Source organism: Anguilla anguilla, chromosome 5 (genome assembly GCF_013347855.1).
Source record: "Anguilla anguilla isolate fAngAng1 chromosome 5, fAngAng1.pri, whole genome shotgun sequence".
Lineage (NCBI taxonomy): Eukaryota > Metazoa > Chordata > Actinopteri > Anguilliformes > Anguillidae > Anguilla > Anguilla anguilla.
This window is the reverse complement of record NC_049205.1, coordinates 30,904,328-30,923,225: the sequence shown is the minus strand read 5'-3', so window position 1 is coordinate 30,923,225 and position 18,898 is coordinate 30,904,328. Positions and strand designations below refer to the sequence as shown.

The following is an 18,898-nucleotide window of genomic DNA, read 5'->3' as shown; positions in this document are numbered from 1 at the left end:
TTTTGTATGTTGAAAACGTGTTTTTTATGAGATTAAAGTATACATTTGTCGATTGGGGGTTTGAATAATTTGAATTTGAACTTGCCCCTACTCTCTCCAACAACCATATAGGAGGCAAGGCCTTGAAACATCTGAACTCACCAATTCTGGTACCCTGAAAATACATGAACTTTTTGGAACATTAGCTGCATCCATAAATAGGTAAACTCAAGTTACACAGGAACATCCCCAACATTCAGATACTGCAGTCATTACAACTTTTATTGTAGAATAAGAGTAAGGGCATCCACGACTAAGATTGACTTTAATCATTGAGGAGTTGCGTCAACATAACACTACAAAATCAACAAACATCAGCATCAGTGATTCAAACCGCCTTTAGCAGTGGCAATGTTTGGAGAAATTAGACAAGGATTGAATCAATGAATTACAATTATTCAGACTATTCAAGACTAACAAATACATACCCCTTGAAGGAAAGACAGAAAAGAAGGAGAAACAGTAAATTTCCTTCAAGAGCAGTCAGAGCCTTTCAAAGCAACTACCATACATTTATACACCTCCAAAGAGCTCCACATATTACCTCAGCTAATGACGACTGGTGGTGATGGTGATGGGACCAAGCAGTTTAAAGGCATGCTATGCAGGATTTTTTAGCTTGAATATATGATAAAATAACCATGTTAAGGTATATCTGTGATGCACTGGCAATCTCTGGGTTTATGCATGATCGCCAAATTTATGCTTTTATCTGTGTTTATTATTATAAAATGTGTAAGGGACGTTTCTGGGCATGGCACTGTTTTCTATGCAGGGAGCCCACGGTTTGGGATCAGATTTCAGCAGAGTATTTGTTGCTAGCTAGCTAACTAGCTGCTGCAATGGCGGAGGTGACAAAGCCCAAGACAAGCCAACAGGGCTCGTTCAAGAATTAGAGTTAACCATGGAATTGCTTTTCCTCAGTGGCATCAGCTGACGTTTGCCAAGGGGGTGAATAGTGGTGTGGAGTTGGCCTGTTTTCTGTCAGACAAGTTACCTCTAGCTGTCTACCTAGCTATGTTCGGTAGCTAGATGACCAAAATTAGGTACTCAGGGGGAGTGGGCGGGATTGAAGACAGAGAGGAGGACTTTGAGTTTATACACAGGACCACAACAAGGCAAAAAAAAAAAAAAAAAAACCAGCATAGTTTGCCTTTAAAATACTATGGGCTGTTGAACCTGTTGAAGCTGAAGGATGCGAATTGTGTCAAAAAGCACTCCCTTTAATCTCCGTCGATCTGTGGGACAGTCTTATGCTAGTTGTTCCTGAGTCAGCCATCTGCCACATGAAAAGGTTCCCCCCTCCAGGTAATAGAACTCCAGCTGGGGGGTTGACAGGAGGTTCCCAGAGGAAAAATCTTTTGCTCAGAATAGTATTTTCTTTAACTCTTAAGAAAGTAGTAAGATCTCAGTTGTACATCTTTTTAAGATCACTTCAATCTGAATTTTTGCTCCTAAAACCCCCAGGAGAAAAGATGAGGTAATGAGAGGATGGATTTGAGATTTCAGTAAGACGAATGGATATTGAATTGAGATGCGGTTGTTTCTCATGAGGTCACTATAAGAAAACTGAGACACAAATGAGACATTTGTCATGAGATCCTAGGAGCCATAGCTGAGTTTTCTTTGAGCTCTTTCTCTGATCTTTGGTCCCATGTTCAGGAGACTTACATTAGACTTATTTAAGATCATTTAGATCTTGTTTTGATCAGAGTAAGACATAAATGAGATTATATGTGGTTGTTTCTCCTGAGTTGAATTTGAGAAGTAGGAGAAAAAGCCTTTGGTCTCACCTTAGTATTAAAAATAGCTCATTTGTGTCTAGGAGAAATGAAAGAAACAACTATGAGATCTCTTCTTGGATTTTGCTTTCCTATGGGGTTTGCTCATAGATAACAGCCAACTCCCTCAACCCATTCACTTGCAGAAAGACACATTTTGTCTTTGCACTAAGCTGACAGTAACAGTGTTGTGCTGAGTTGTAGTCTCTTTTCAGATTGATTGTCATGATTCCACCTGGATAGTGTACTTCAGCAACCTTTTCCTCATGTACTTGTCTGAGCTTTTGCCAGTGGGGGCAAAGCTTCTTAACAAGACAACAAAGAAAAATAATTTTGACAAGAGACCACCATTTCCTTGGAACAGATTTTTGCATAGAACCGTCCATGGTTCCTCTTCATGCCAAAAGTCAACAATGGCCCCTTGAATACTGCCATATAATACTACACATTGCAATCTACACAGACTCCCACTAATATACGCTTCATTTTCTATGTTATTAACTAGTGTTTTAGCATAAATTATCATTTTCATTGAGGATTTACAGAATTATTTACTGTAAACCTCCCATCTTGTTGCGTTTTATGTTGCTAATCAGAATATCAAATCAAATCAAATCAAATTTCATTTGTATAGCGTATTTGACAGCAGTTGTCACAATACGCTTTATAGACAACCCTGGCCTAAACCCCCACAGGAGCAAGCCTAAGGCAACAGTGGCAAGGAAAAACTCCCTGTGGCAGATGGGCAGGAACCAGGCTCAAAGGGGAAACCCATCCTCCTCTGGTCGGCTCAGGGTGCTGACTGGTGACCAGCATGTCAGCCAGTTTTATAAGATATGTGATGTGGCTCAGATGATGGGTGGGGCCGGGTGGCGGTGATGGGGAACAGCAGGTGGCGACAGATGTGGGCAGGGTGGAGGCAATGACGAAGGGGGGGGCTGGACCGCAGAGGTGGGGGAGACCAGACGACTCTCGAAGCACTCTCGAGGGTTGGGGCAAGAGCCCCGCCAGCAGCGTGGGGAAGAGGGTAGAAAGGCAATTAGGGAAATTGCAATATAGCAGACAGTGAGTAAGGTGGCAGTGGTATGTATTGGGGGGACCCCGCCAGGAGTAGAATATGGCTGCATATCTACTAGGATAGGGATGGAGAACCCATGCAGTCATGAGGGGTAGACAACCATACCCGCCTATCAAGAGCCAGCCCATGTAAAGTCGGGTCACAGCTGATTGACAGGTGACAGTAAGGAAAGGATTGCCACCTACAAAGCTCTATGACTACAGGCTTCTCGCACCCTGTCTCCAGACTACAACTGATTGTAAGCCTGAGCATAGAGGTGCGTTTTTAATCTAGATTTAAATATTGAGACTGTGTCTGACTCCTTTATAAATTTTGGAAGCTGGTTCCACAGTAGTGGGGCCCTGTAGGAGAAAGCCCTACCACCTTTTAGGTTTTTGGAAATTCTTGGGACTACCAAGTAGCCTGCGTCTTGGGATCAGAGTGACCTTGTGGGCTTATAAGGTAGGAGCAGGTTAGATATGTACACAGGTGCACGTCCATGCAGAGCTTTAAAAGTCAGGAGCAAAACCTTGAAGTCTATCCTATGCTTAATGGGTAGCCAGTGAAGCGACGGTAGTACTGGTGTAATGTGCTCATACTTCTTAGTTCTGGTCAAGATACGAGCAGCTGCATTCTGCACAAGCTGGAGACTCTTTAACGAGTTATTAGGGCAGCCAGAAAGCAGGGCGTTACAGTAATCTAACCTAGACGTAACAAATGCATGGATCAATTTTTCAGCGTCCCCGACTGACAGGAAATGTCTAATTTTAGCTATGTTGTGCAGCTGAAAGAAGGCAATTCTGGATATGTTTTTTATATGGGTGTCAAAAGATAGATCAGGATCAATTGTGACACCAAGGTCTTTAACGACCATATTAGGTTTAGCCAAACAACCATCACAGTTTAAGGTGAGAGTAGACAATTTCTCCCTCAATATTTTGGGACCTAAAACCAACATTTCAGTCTTGTCTGAATTTAGGAGCAGACAATTTGAAAGCATCCAAACCTTGATATCTACAATACAGGCCTCTAACCGCGAAAGCGGCAGTGCTTCGCCAGGTTTCATTGAAATATAAATCTGGGTATCGTCCGCATAACAGTGGAACTCTACGCCATGTGCCCGGATGATATTGCCAAGTGGTAGCATATATAGCGAGAAGAGTACTGGTCCTAGTACTGATCCTTGTGGAATACCGTATTTCATTATTGAGGAACTGGACTCTTCTTCTTTTAATTTGACAAACTGTTTCCTGTCACATAGGTATGATCCAAACCATGCGAGTGCCTGTCCATGAAGTCCAACACAGGCCTGGAGTCTGTCCAGTAGAATTCCATGGTCAGTTGTGTCAAAAGCTGCACTCAGGTCAAGGAGCACAAGAACCGACACAGAGTTACAGTAGTAAATCATTTGTAACCTTGATAAGTGCGGTTTCTGTGCTGTGGTGGGGTCTAAACCCAGATTGGAATACTTCATGGATACCGTTAGAGCTAAGGTATGCACTTAGTTGCTTAGCAACAGTTTTCTCCAATAATTTTGATAAAAATGGAAGGTTTGAAATAGGTCTATAATTTTCCAATTTATCAGGTTCTAGGTTTGGTTTCTTCAATAATGGCTTAATGACTGCCACTTTTAGTGACTCAGGTACGTATCCTGTGACTAGGGATGTGTTAATGATTTTTAGTATATGCTGGCCTAGTACTGGAAATAGTTCTTTAATCCTATTTGAAGGAATAGGATCGAGTAGACAGGTTGTCGGTTTTGAAGACATAACTAACTTGGATAACTCGACCATGCTAATGGGCGTAAAACAGTTTAGTACCGCTGTCTGTAAATCTTCCTGTTTTAACCAGGTGCAGGGCTGATTATTAACATGAACAGAAAGAGTGCGTGATGGAGACAGTTTGGAAATCTGGTCTCTAATAGCCTCAATTTTCTGATCAAAAAGGTTCATGAAGTCAATGCTGCTAAGATTGGAGGGATAAGTTGAAAACTCTGATGATTGTTTTTTAGTTACTTTATCCACAGTACTAAATAGAAATTTTGGGTTATGTCTGTTTTGTTAAATTAGTTTTGAGAAAAAGGCAGATCTAGCAGAAGCAAGAGCTTGCTTATACTGAAGAAAGCTGTTTTTCCATGCAAGATGAAATACTTCTAGCTTTGTTGACCGCCATTTTCGCTCTAATTTTCTAGTAGACTGCTTCAGGGCCCGGGTGGTATCGTTGTACCATGGAGTGTGCTTTTTCCGACTGGGGTTTCTTCTTTTAAGGGGGGCAACAACATCAAGAGTGTTCCTGAGGGTAAGGGTTAGCTGGTTAGTCAATTGGCCCAGTGCAGCTTCATCAGCATTTTCATCAGCCTTTTCTTCTGTGGAGAGGAATGACTCCGGAAGCATATTTAAAAACTTTGGAATAACCTCAGGGTTTACTGATCGGCTGTAGTAATGTCTAGGCTCTGGTACAGAAGGATTTGATGCCTTAATATTAAACTAAACTAAAGAATAGTCTTAAAGTTTTTCATTTGCAGTTCAATGACTATATTTTAATCCAACCAATAATCTTGGATAAACTCCTGTTTTGTGCCCTAAAAGTGAAGATTTAACTGATGAATTATCCAGGGTTTGTACGGTCATGAAAAACCTGGAAAAGTCATTGAAATTTAAAATGCAATTTCCAGGCCCTGGAAAAGTTATGGAAAATAATATTTTTTGAAAAGTTTTGGAAAAGTAATGGAAATATAGCTAAAGTTGCATCAAATATAATTACTAATTAATCCAATCGTAAAAATAGTATGTATAGTAATAAAACGTAAATTGGCACGTAATCTTCGTGGTATTTTGGTGGCGTGAGAAGTTAATTCGGTCCGGCTCAGTCTGTTTACAGGCACGCCTCTGCTGATGTAGCAGTTAGTAAACGTAGGCCCTACTGTGCCGACAATATGCCAGGGAAGTGCAGCTTCAATAATATATCAGGGCTCGAAATTAACTTTTTTACTTGGTAGCACTGGTGCTCCCAACTTCAAAAACTTAGGATCACCCACCGAAATGTAAGGAGCACCAACAATATATGCAATAGATATTTTATTGATAAAAAACGACAATATAACAGTATGGTTTACAAGAAACAGTTAAACTGTCAGGCATAAAATGTGTCAACTCTTCAAGGAATTGCGTGTTATGCATTCAAACGACAAAGCGCTTCTCGTCACATTAATACCGCTAATTAAATCAACCGCCAGTAAACTGCATCGGAGAAATTAGCTGTTCCAACCGGGTCGCTACACAAAACGTCCGCTTCAACTTTTCAGCTTTCGATAACGCTAATAAGTTGAACATAAACTTTTGTCTTCAGGTAACATTAGTTAACGCGTTAGCTCTCTGTGTCGCGTGACAGTGGAGTGCAGCGAAAGGGAGTGATTGAAGGCTAATAATAACCAATTTAAAATAAGCATTAAAGGTAAGAATGTCAAGCTCGCGATTGGTTAGAAGGGTCACCGTCAGCTCACAAGGGACATGCTGAGTGTACTAACTAGCGAATGTACAGAGAAAGAGACGTTCGACTGGAAAAAGAAGAAAAAAAAAAAGGTCGCACCAGAACAATTATTTGCACTCGCACAAATGCTCCCAATTATATTTCGAGGTCGCACAGATTAAATTTCGGGAGCATATGCGACCAAAATGGTCGCAATTTCGAGCCCTGTTTGAGACATTGACAAAAATGTTAAACTATTCGAATTAAAATATGAGAGAATGTATCTAAGTGTGTCTGTCTGGTGTTTATTTGTTTTAGAGAGGCACCATATGTTTCAGATGCAGACCTAATTTTACTTAGTGTTATTTATTTATTTATTGACCTTTCAGCATTATTACAGGTTCATAAAGACAGTTGTCATTGAAAACACTGAATTATTTTGCTGTTACAATAAAACATCAATACTAAGTAGACAAAAAATTTTAAATATTGCAATTATCTAAGCTGAGATCTAATCTCGGATCCCAAATTTAAATTTAAAATCCGCTGTCATTTAGGAGTCTGCACATATAGGGGATTGGTGATCTCCTGTATCTCTCAGTTCGACATCTTTGGATGGCCAGTTTCTTTGAGTTCCTTGTCTGATGACCTGTGAGCTCCTCCCTGAGGGGGGATAGCCAGTCACTGAGTTGGACTTTAGCAGCTTTCTGGCAAAGCCAAGACACAGTTGAGTGCGTCTCTCTGATAGAGTGCACAATCCGAGAGTGCAGAGAGCCTCTGGGTACCCTGAGTATCTCTGGCCTAGTATGATTTTACAAGCCCGTTTCTGCATGCTTTCCAGCCTTTTAGCCTGGTCTGTAGTCAGGGAACTGTGCCTGACGGGGACTGCGTACTCCAGCACCGGGCGTACGTAGCCTGTGTAGATGGAAACCAGTTCTGGGTCTCGGACACCAAATTTCTTCAGGCGATGCAGAGCAAAAAGCTTCCTGTTCGCTGAGGTCAGCATGTGGTCCACCTGACTGTCCCAACACAAATTACTCTGGATGGTGACCCCTAGGACCTTGACAGTGTCACAGACTTCCAGGATGTTCTGGTCAATGGAGAGAGTCGGCAGGGCGGGTGGATGCCTCATGTGGGTGACATATAAAACTTTACATTTCTTTGGGTTGAGTTTCATTTTGTGCTCCTCTACCCAGATATCAAGACCATTCAGGGTCTGTTGGAGGGTACAGGGTAGTTGGAGCTTTTACAATAAATAATTTTAAATCGTCCCGCTGAGATAGTCATTTGTTTTGGTCATGGAAATTCAGTTAAAGGTTGTGGAGAAGTCATGGAAAAGTCATTGAAAATCATTGATGAAAAAGTGTATGAACCCTGATTATCAATTAATATTTTAAATGCAATTTTATATTTACCATTTATTAAAGACAAGACAACATCCCACTACCTTAAAAGATGCAATAGACATGAATAAAACTTGTCTTTACAGAAAATACTAACCTAACTGATGGCCAGCATTACATATTGCTTTGTGTTCATTTTAATCAATTGTTCAGACTGGACATTTATATTGTCTGGTCAGGACCACAAATCACACCTGTCAAATAGGGCTGATGGTCATAAGGCAAAGGACATATGAGAATTTGTTTTCTGTTGGACCTGTAAGTAAGGTTACCTTGCTTAGGAGAACTTGCTACGTGGTAACCTCCACAAGAAAGATGAAAAGTATTGAGGAATGAACTTAAACATTGCTCTGATTTGAGTGTGGATCCAGTGGTATTCACATTCCATGATAAATGCACTTGTTGTAAGTTGACAAGCTCATATCAGTATTCCACAGTTGAAAGATGTGAGCATTGTAAACCGTGAATTTTCCATGGTGGCAACATTAGGGTGCAGACTATGGGTGGAATATAGTTAATAATAATTTTGTCTGTGGCCATACTCTGAGATCCAGTTCAAGATTTTGAGTGGCAAGACCACGATTTATGTCCAGTCCCAGACCATGTTTATGTCATGTTAAAACCCAGACTCCAAGAGTGAGACTCCATAACTAATTGCCAGCATAAGTTTCTAAAAAGACTTCCACAGATAGTTGTGACACTTTCATTAATTGGCAGAAGCACTAAACAACATAAAGGAACAATATGTGGGGAATTCTCCATCATGCCTTACTACTACATTAACATTACTACATTACTACAGATTGGTGTTTGATTTCTGTAGTGCATTCAACATGATTAATCTATTCTGTGTATTCAGATGACACAGTGGACACCTCCAACTTTGGGGAAATGCTCCAAACTACTATCAACCAGTTCTAATAATGGTGTGATTTTTAGACAAAGGACATGGTGATGGACTTCAGAAGAACATTGTCCCTCCAACATACCATACCATACGATGTAAAAAAAATAGAAATAGTTCAGCAATTTAAATATCTGGGCATCATTATTGAAGATAAACTAGCCTTTGGAGCCAACTGTCATCAAGTTTATGCCAAATGTCAATCAAGACTGTTCTTCCTTTGCAAACTCAGAAAATTGATTGTCAATCAGTTGTCAAGCAGCATTTTACACCTGCTTCATTGAATCAGCATTGGCCTTCAGCCTAACAGCATAGTTTGACTCTCTAAATAACGTCTGACAAACTGAGCAGTAAGATCATAGGGAGACTACAAAGCACCATGAAACAACTCATGAGGAGTGGACAGTGAAGAAAGGAGAACACATACAGTAATGGTCCTTCCTCTCACATATCCTGAATCATCTTACTATCAATAAGAAGGCTGAGGTCCTTATTCTTTAAACCAAAGAGAGTGCCAACATCTGCTCACCTCATCAATGACATAGCACACCTTAATTTTAATGTTTAATATTCTGATTTAGCCAAGGCTGAAATGTACTTTAGTGTTTAGTGTTTCAGTTCTATGTAATTTCGGTATGGAAGTTCTTACTAAAGTGTCCTCGATGGAATTTCTAATTTGCAATAATAGTGATGTAATTTAAAGTAATAAGATTTTCATTAAAATAAATGTCTGTTAAGTCACTATCTATCGCTGAATTAGGTAACACAATGGTGATTGAGCCTATTATTATATTAATTTATATTATTATTATTATAATAATTTATGATTAAAGAACTGGGTGTCTGTGGCGACATTCCCGGGAAAAAATCACAAGCGGCGCATAGATAGTGACGCGTTTTCCATCACCCATCAGTGGTTGGTCCGCCAGAGAGGGTAGGCGGAGCTAATGCAACAGGCTTGATCTTCAGCTCACTTGTGTGTGAGCGGCGTACTGTTTTTTCCGGTGTCTGCTAGCGTTAAAGGTGGGGGGGTTATGGAACCCTAAAAAGTTTTTGTGTAACATGAGAGGTCATATTATTTGTTGATGTAGATTTCGTATTACATTTGATGACAATGTAACGTTACTAAATTACATCGCTATTTGCACAGCTAACGCTAGCTACCGGACCATGTCAATAAAGGCAACATTAGTTTAGACAACGTTGCGCACAGTATCCATCTCTCATATCAGGTAACGTTGCGTTAGCTAGCTAGCTAATGTAATTAACACAATCTAATGTCAGCTAACAATTAGAAAAAACGCTAGCTAACACTACCGACCGGTACCGACCTCGCAAACCGTCTCTTGAATGCAATGCTACCTTGTTGCAATGTAGCTAACTAAAGGCCAGTTCAGATCAATGATTCGCAACGAGACTGGGTGCAACTTGCAAAATTCCAAGACGTCTGATTGTAAACGTTCTAAAACTGCACTTGGCGATTTGACAACGGCAACGGCTTCAGAGGCTCTGCAACTAACCAGTTCACACCGCTGCAATTTTCTCTGCAACATTCTAAAACCGTTTCGTCTCGTTGCGAATCATTGATCTTAACTGGCCTTAACGTTACCGTTATTTACATTGCCATCGAGTTCATCAATATATAAGCCGGGGTATAGGTGGAGCAGAGCCGGGTCTGATTTCTGTGTAAACGTGTCAAGCCGGAGAAAACTAAATAAAAGAATACGGCAGTATGGATTAGCGTTGTTATTATTTTATTACGCTTCCTCATATGTTCCTTCAGCCTTAATGCCCTTTTTTGATGAAATCTCCTTTGTTTTCGTTTTATTCTTCTTATTATGATTGCTAATTTAACACCCAGCTCAGCTTTATTCTCGAACAGTTTAGCTAGCAAAACCAGAAACAAGGCAGTTGTTTCAAAAATATCACACAACAATCATTCACGATGATGATGCACGAGATACATAATTGCACGAGCCACAGCGAATCCCGCAAATTCTTCTCTGCACTGTAAAGATGTTCATACCGAGCAAAAGGTGGATAAAAAACGTTTGTGGAAATTGATCATCATTAATTCTACCCCAGGTCTGCTACAGCATTTTAACCTGGCTCGGCAGTGTAAAGACAGCTTAAGTTAGCCTTATGTTAAACAATGAATGAGTATGTACATAACGTTACTTGTATAACAACCATTTTTTACGTCACACAGGCGACACTGGTTGGATCCGGTTGGATCTATGGGAAGTGAGGTCCAAAAACACACCTGCAATTACCACTTCTCGCCATTGGTACCGAAACTGAAAACTTCGAGATTGTAACTTTAAGAATCTCTAAATGTTATTTTTACCATTTTATTTCTTAATGCAGTTTATTTATATTTATGTTGTGTATTTGATTTTTTGTGTTAATGCTTGAAGTTCCCCCTCGGAAAAATGTTATATTCCATTCTGTTCTGTTCTATTCTATGCCTGAAAGTTGAAGTGTTAAACCCAATTATCCCCATGTCGCAACATGAATTAACATGAATTCCATTCCAGTATTTTTTGTGAGAAGTTGTCAGCTAAAGACTAAAGACTGGTTAATATTATGCTGTGATTTTTGGAAAACCATTTTCAGAAATCAATAAATGGATAACATTTCTACCATCTGTGTAACATGCTTTGCTACTAGAATGGATTTAGCTGAGGCAGTTGAAGCTCAAAAGGTCCTATGAGCAGTTGTGTAAGAGACAGTGCATCTGCAGATGTAACGGACTTCCTGAGGTGACAGGAAAGACACTGCAACACACTGTTGGGAAAATGCGAGAATAGGCACACATTACATATAGCATTAAGTTTGCAATAACTCTCCCCTCTACAAAGCATGTTGGAACCACTTTCTCTTTTGCTCAGATGACTGCCTTTTCATATAAAACCAGCCGCTCTTGCTGCCAATTCAATTCATCCCATATTATCTCTGAAAGCTAAATTACTGGCCTGTTGCAAGGAATGAATTCTCTCACCAAAAAGCGAGATCAAATTAAATAAGCAAAAAAATGCTTTATTTTCTTGTTTTTTTTGTGTGATCCTTTCAGCTCCCATTTTTCTCCAAATTTGGAATGCCTAATAATATTTGCTGGCCTATCCCATCACTCTGCAAATGTCTCAATCAATGAGAGTATAAATGCACACTCTCCAAAATGCACGTAGCCAGCTGCTGCTTCTTTCCACTTGAGCAGCCATTGTGTCGGGGGATGGGCCTCATACGCACAGCTGCCACAGGCAGATCGTATGTGCCTGATGAACCAGAGGAGGCACTGTTGCCTGCTAACACACACCCTCCCTCTGGTGACACAATCGCCATGCTATAGTGCAGAATGCCTTTATGCCCAAGTAATATACACTATGACCAAAGGTATCTGGACACCCCACGCCTGGGGTTTTTTTCATGGTTAGAGCTAGGCTCATTAGTTCTATTGAAGGCAAATGTTTATGCATAAAAAACAGTATAAAATCACATTCTAGAAGATTCTGTGCTTCATCAACAGTTTGGGGAAGGCCTGATTCAGCATGACAATGTCCCCGGGCTCACAGTGAGGTCCATATAGAAATGATTTTGGTACGGTGTGGAAGAACTTCACTGCCCTGCACAGAGCCCCGACCTCAAGCCCATCCAGCACCTTTGGTATCAATTGGAAAATCAACTGTGAGCCAGGCCTAATCACCAAATGAGTGCCCAACCTCACTAATGCTCTTCTGGCTGAATGGAAGCAAATCCCTACAGCAACACTGAGTATAAAGTCTACCCAGAAGAGAGTTTGTTATAGCAGCTAAGAGTGGACCAACTTCATATTAATGCCCATAATGTTTAATGTGTTGTGGGATGTCAGGTGTCCACATACTTTTGTCCGTGTAGTGTATTTTCTGATTATGTGAAAATTAGTCTTTGTTTAATTTTTGTTTTAATAAAATTTAATGGGACTAGTCTTTAAATAATTGCAGGTCCTGGATTCTATAGAATTTTATTGGATAAGGCTATTTGTATGAAAAAAGCAAGAATTTATAAGACTGTGGTTGTGACAAGATAGAAAGGAAGTGGATGAATGAGTTTAGAAATGGCCAATGTCCAAACCTGCCAGACACCATTTTGTCCTCTGTAGACTGATAACAACCATCCCAGAGCAAAATCCCAGAGCAAATTGAGATGTTCTGTCAAAACAGCTTGATCACCAAATTGCTACAGAGACCCCTTTTTATCCCCATAGACACTCACATTACTAACTACCCCATGGACTAACTCACATTCAGTGGTATCAGGGCATTCTGTCATTGGTTTAGAGTTAAAACTTTAGATACATCAGATAGCAGCTATACATTTCTAGCATTGGGTTTGGCCTATCTACCACTTAATCCAAAACTTCTGAAAAGGTGCATAACCAAGGACAATATTGTGGCGATGAATGTTGTGTATTGATAACCTCTGTCACCAACCAAATCTACTGTTCTGAAGAGAGGACAGAAGGCACATGAGAGTTGAATATGTATATGAGGTTTGTGAAGAATTAATAAACAATTTGTGGTGCTAATGATGTTGTGCCTGAGCACACAGAAATTCCAACAAAACTGGCCGGTCACAAATTGAGGTATTGCTACTGTATGTTTAGCAATCAATCCCTGGAAGAAATGCTATCCACTTTGCGAGAGAGGATGGCTCATTCATGGGTTTAGGTGTTATACTATGGACTTCACAAAGGGTGGACGTTAAAGCACAGCATGACAGAAGACAGCGTTAATCTCATGACTGCACCACAATACACCCACAGATGCCATAAGTTGTGCAAGTAGTGCTCTCATATTTGTGCTGAGAATCAGGAATGTGCAATCAGACTTTCCTGGTTGGGGCCGTGTGTGTAATCCAATCAGTATCCTCAGCAAAGCACCTCTCGAATGCTCTGGAGCAGTGTGTGCAGTAGTGGGATCCATTATTGTATGTTCTTGCATTATTTGCTACTGCAGTGCATGCAGTGCTTCCTCCTAAGGGGTGTGTGATTAACCAGCATTGAATGTTCTTTTAATATTGATGCTGTGTCATGTACAAACAATGCTATCTGTAAAAAAGAACAAGAGGACAAACATTTGATTTTCTAATTCAAAATAATTTTATTTAATATTGTAAAGTAGGATATTAAAAAGTGCTCAAGCACTGTACATTCTGTCCATTTTTTTATTTCTAAAAGAATCAGCCCGCAAGACTACAATAATTCTACTGTGTAAACAGTATATTAAACATAATGAGCTTAAAAACTATTTCAAAATCCAAAACTGGAAAAGAAAACACAAAAACATGAATCTGTATCCTGTTTCAGGTGGTTTCGAGATATTTTTAAAATTACTTTCTCCTTCATTTATCTCTTAGATTGCTTCTGTTGTAAACACACACGTGTTTCTCAGTCCACTAGGCCCCAGCGACTATATCAGTGTTTTGCTCCTGTCTGGGTAAAGGACAGTTATGTGTGGTGCTGACCAAAGCGTTTTCCTCCCTGTTCTCTGAAGAAGATCTGTTATTTTCTCTGGGAAGCTAGGCGAACCCTCTCCCCTCCCCATGGCGTCTCTGTGCTTGGCAAGGCCTAATATTCGTGTCAAGTGCACAGACCCACAACAGTCATTCACAGGCCCCCGATGGGGAACTGAATCTGAAAGAGAGTTTCCTAGTTCCCCATTTTTTGTGTGCCTCTCTGTTGCATTGTGTACACTAGTGCAGTGTGTGTGTGTCTGTGTGGGTGTGTGCAAGAGTGTGTGTGTGTGTGTGCATGTGCTCTCCAAATTGTGTAATTACATTATTATATTTTTGTATCGCGCTTGTTTTCAGATCAACATGATATATTAAATGTAGTCTTCAGTAAATACAACTGCTAATATGCAAGATATTTATTAACTCAGTTCTCAGCAATGGTATTTCCTCTCAGAGGATTTATTTTTATGAACAATATACCTAAATAAAGACAAAAATGTCTAATGTTTGGAACATGTTGTTTGTCAGCAAGTACTTGCAAAGATGATATTCACATTTATTCCAGTACCAATTCACTGATTCTAATCATTTTCCACTTTAACCTTCAAATTAACTATTATAATTAAATACAATCAAGTCTACAAAATTCAAAACTGAAGTGCCATGAACAGAATTGCATTAATCTATTTATTTTGTAAAAAGGTTCCATTACAGTATTAACTGTGTGTAGATTTTTATGTTTTTAATTGCACACACGATTGGTATTTGGAGTGTCTTGGGCAGAACATTAAATTAAAGCTGCAACAGAGATGACCTCCACAGTGCCATGAACATTCTTACACAAATTACTTCTAAGGGTGTTAAATGACAATGCAAACAACTTTAAACATACATCCTGCTCAATATACACAGATCAGTTGTGTTAGTTAACTGTATTTATTTAACATAGGAAAGATTGCTGAAGGACACTTTAAACAGCTGATAAAGTCTATATTCATTTATTTTTAAAATCAATGGTTATTCATAACCCAAAATGCACCTGTTTCTATTTCACAGTCTTGGAGAAGAGGCCCTCATGCATGTACAGGAAGTGCTTCTACTCCCCCGTCAGCCACCTGACCCCATTGACAGGAAGTACCCCCCGGAGCAAACCTCCCATCCGTTCAGGGTCCTGCATGAAGATAACTGTGAGAAACTAGCAGAATGCAAGGATGATAAATACTAGTTAATTCAGATCCATATTACATGACATCAACGTGTCCTTTTCTTATTAGTACATATCATCACATTATTTATTTCTCACTATTAACCTGCACACTATCATTCAAGGCGATGATTAACTGAAGCTACAATAAGGAATTATACACAACACAAACATGTCTATTCACGGTTCTGTTGTTAATCATTAACTTTACTTGCAGTAACTGTAGGTTCAGGTGATTTTTCACTGTTGTTTGTGGAGCTGTACAGAATGGTTAAAAAGCAAATGAGGAGTGGTCATTCGCAGTGACAGTTACTGAGCTAAAAATTGACGAGGCAGAAAACTTCCTCTTAGACTGATTATTAATTGAATCCACAGTTGAAACATATTTAGGTATTGCCTAATGTTTATTACATTGATTATTTCTTTTGATTTAATTTTTAAAACATTTTTATTAATGTTTTAATTTCTATAATGTGGAAGAACAGTACATCTCCATGAAACACCGCATAAAACTCGGTGAAGAACTGCAGTTTCCTCTCCTCCGTGATATTGCTGCAATCTTTCTTTCATGAACCGGTACATGCTTTCCCCTTGTCAACAAAACAGAATGAAACAGATCTGTGAGCTAACGTATTGACAACATAAGTAGCTAATGTCAAGACAGTCAATAACAGCTGACGTTAACGTTATCGATAATGTAAAACAATGTTAGCATTCACTAATAGCAGGCACGATACACCAGGTTGTTATCAACCGGAGCTTTAGCTTACCCTACTTTAGTTAACGTTAGCTAGCTAGCTTACGTTATGCTGACCAGTCTTCAAAACAGTGAAGTGGGCATCTAAACGGCACAGTACAGATTCACATTACAGTTCATTTTCTTCACGTAAACGTAACATTACCGTTACGTAAGCTGCAGCTGTCTGACTATGTACTTAATATAACGTTGCGTTACATACTGTTCTTCCACAAACCACAACATACATCTTTAGGGGCTTTTCCCCCCAGCTTATCTTCGCCTTTTCTTTTCATGTAGGGTATCCATGCGTCCCCTGCAGTCTTCCGCTGGTGATCCTTCCAGTCCTTAATAATTATTTTATTTTTTTGCCTACATTAAGCCGGTTAATGTCGGACATGGACAGACGCGCTGCTCTGTCCTCCATTTTCAGTGTTGGATATAAACGGTTCTTCCACGCGAGTGGAATTTTGAAAGTTTAAAAAAAGGGCAAAACAGCATTTTTGCCCCCTGCGAGACAACTTTATTATGAAAGGAGGGTGTCAAACAACTATGTGCCACATGTATCTCAATTTTGATAGAAAAAGTATATATATTGCAAGGGTTCATTAACTGGTCTCGGCCTGCTTTAAGTCATTCTCCTTGATTAACAGTACAATGATTAAGTCACAAAATATTCAATACCATCAGATATAACTAGTTCTCAAAATAAAACCCTTTGTGCACATTTCAATTGACATTATTAAAAATTTTGGATATGTGTGGATACAAGAATATTCATGGCAAAGATCAGCAATATGCATATTTTTTCATTTACAGTAAATGATGTTGATGTGCAAGTTAGATAGCATTTATTTCAGGTTGCGCTGAACGCTCACAAGGTAGTTAACTGAGTCGTTTCTCTTTTTTAAAGTGTACTTAGTGAATAAAATAGATTTTTATAAATTGAATTTACTATTTAATCTCCTTAACATGGCGTGAAGAAAGAAGCTGTGTGTTTACTTGCCAGTGGACTATTCAGATCATTGGGAAACTTGCCACAACCAATAATCAGTTTAAGGGGAAGTTTTTTGCCCCCTTGTTTTTCAGCTCAGCAGTCGCCCCTAGTTATTCATAATCCTCCCGACTGAGTTTGTACACATGAAAATGGCACATCCAAATTATTCATTGTGCCTTTCACAAGATAGTCATGAGGCTGACCCTCTGGCTGTGTCACATTGAGACACCTCTCACATCTAAAGCACAGTTGCAAGCTCTGGCCAGTGTGCCCACCCACAGGAGAAAACAGGAAACAGAAAGAACCTCAACAGGAAACCTTGCACATTTTTGCCTGTTTAAAAAAAAAAAAAAAAACCGTGCTATTGCAGATTGATGTCAAAATGATGTCTCATGTCATCTCAAAAGTCTCAATTCAAAATGACCAGAGAACATCTTATGGTTAATTTATGGATTCCACAGAACATAACCTAATATCAGTAACATTCACAGACTGCTTAGTTTTTTTATTATGTGCAAAATGAATGTTTTCCAGCTTTGCATTTACAGCCATTAGATCAAAACAGATAAACATGACAAGTAATTTAAAAAATACAAATGAGTTTCAATGCAGAATCCCGTTTTGTCTAGGTCAAGTCAGGTAAATCAATGGTCTTGCTTGCCAAATAATTTTTGTTTGTTTATTATTTCCTTTTATATGTAAGCTTACCTTCCAAATGTGACTGGGATACCCCAGTGATGTCACTCCATTCCATTCTTCAAGTCAACACTTCCTGATTCAGTGTTGCATTTTAAAATGGCTCTCTCATTTTCAGGTTGCTGTAGTTCCATGTTCTGTGCGACATGTAGCCATGCAAAAGGCTAGATCTTTCTCCAATTTCAAGCATATTTACTCACAGGGACACACAGCACACAATTCAGCCCAGAGATCAGGTACCTCACACACAGCGTGCGGGAGACAAGCTCAACATCCTCTAAGCTGGGCTGAGACAACCTCTTTAAGCCAAGTTGCAACAGAGAAGCAAATCAGGGCCGTCGTAAATCAACCTAAAACTTCCTTTATTTACTCTTTCTGGTTGGTATTAGAAGGTTTTCTTCTTCGTTGATAGGAACCAGACCATAACTCACAGACTTCCCCAAAAGTGCACATTGATTTACGGCAGACGGAAGGGAAGGAATCACGGTGACATGAACTGAGTCAGAGGGGTTTAGAGTCGTGTTGTGTTGTGTAGTTTTGGGCCACTTTTAGAATTTTGCTAACCTAGAAAAATTGAACCAAATTCAAACAATATAATTGATCCATATTTAATAAATTGTAATGGGGCCAATATTAACTGTTTAATTGTTGTGATTGGCTGAAGTGAGCAAGGGTAATTTATTAGGGAGCACCAAGTAACAGATTGCACAAAACAGATACACTAGAACTCGCTGCACGTCTCATGCAAGAAATAAAGTTTTTGGTTAGGAGTATACAAGCTGATACAATATGGAGAACTAGGCCAAGACCTTGATGAAAAGGTTCAGTTCACAACTCTTATCCCTTGCAAATGGGGCCAACTCTTTACTCCCTGATTTTCTGACATTTGATTTCCATTGATGCTTTTAGATTTATTGTTTGTCTGTGTGTGTGTGAATCTCTATCTATGTGTACATGCGTGTGTATAATTTTTATCTAAACTATTTAACCAGGTTGTTGAGATTAAAATATTTCAGAAAAGAGACCTGGAAAGACATGGAGAAATACAGTTTGCACAGCATATATCAGTTTACACAACAAAGCAATGCATGTTGTAAAGGAAATAAAAAATCTAAATATTAAA

At 39.4% G+C, this 18,898-nt stretch overlaps 1 long non-coding RNA gene across 2 annotated transcripts; it reads right to left on the bottom strand.

The window, feature by feature from the left end:
• Positions 1-13,765: 13,765 nt before the first annotated feature.
• Positions 13,766-18,211, bottom strand: LOC118228422. 2 transcript variants are annotated; one of them, XR_004765488.1, is made up of 2 exons: positions 17,788-18,211; positions 13,766-15,337 (listed from the first exon to the last, which is right to left on the bottom strand). It is a non-coding gene; the product is annotated as an uncharacterized LOC118228422 (long non-coding RNA). The 2 variants fall into 2 exon arrangements; XR_004765487.1 differs by having other exon boundaries at positions 13,766-15,313; positions 17,788-18,201.
• Between the last annotated feature and the right edge of the window lie 687 nt (positions 18,212-18,898).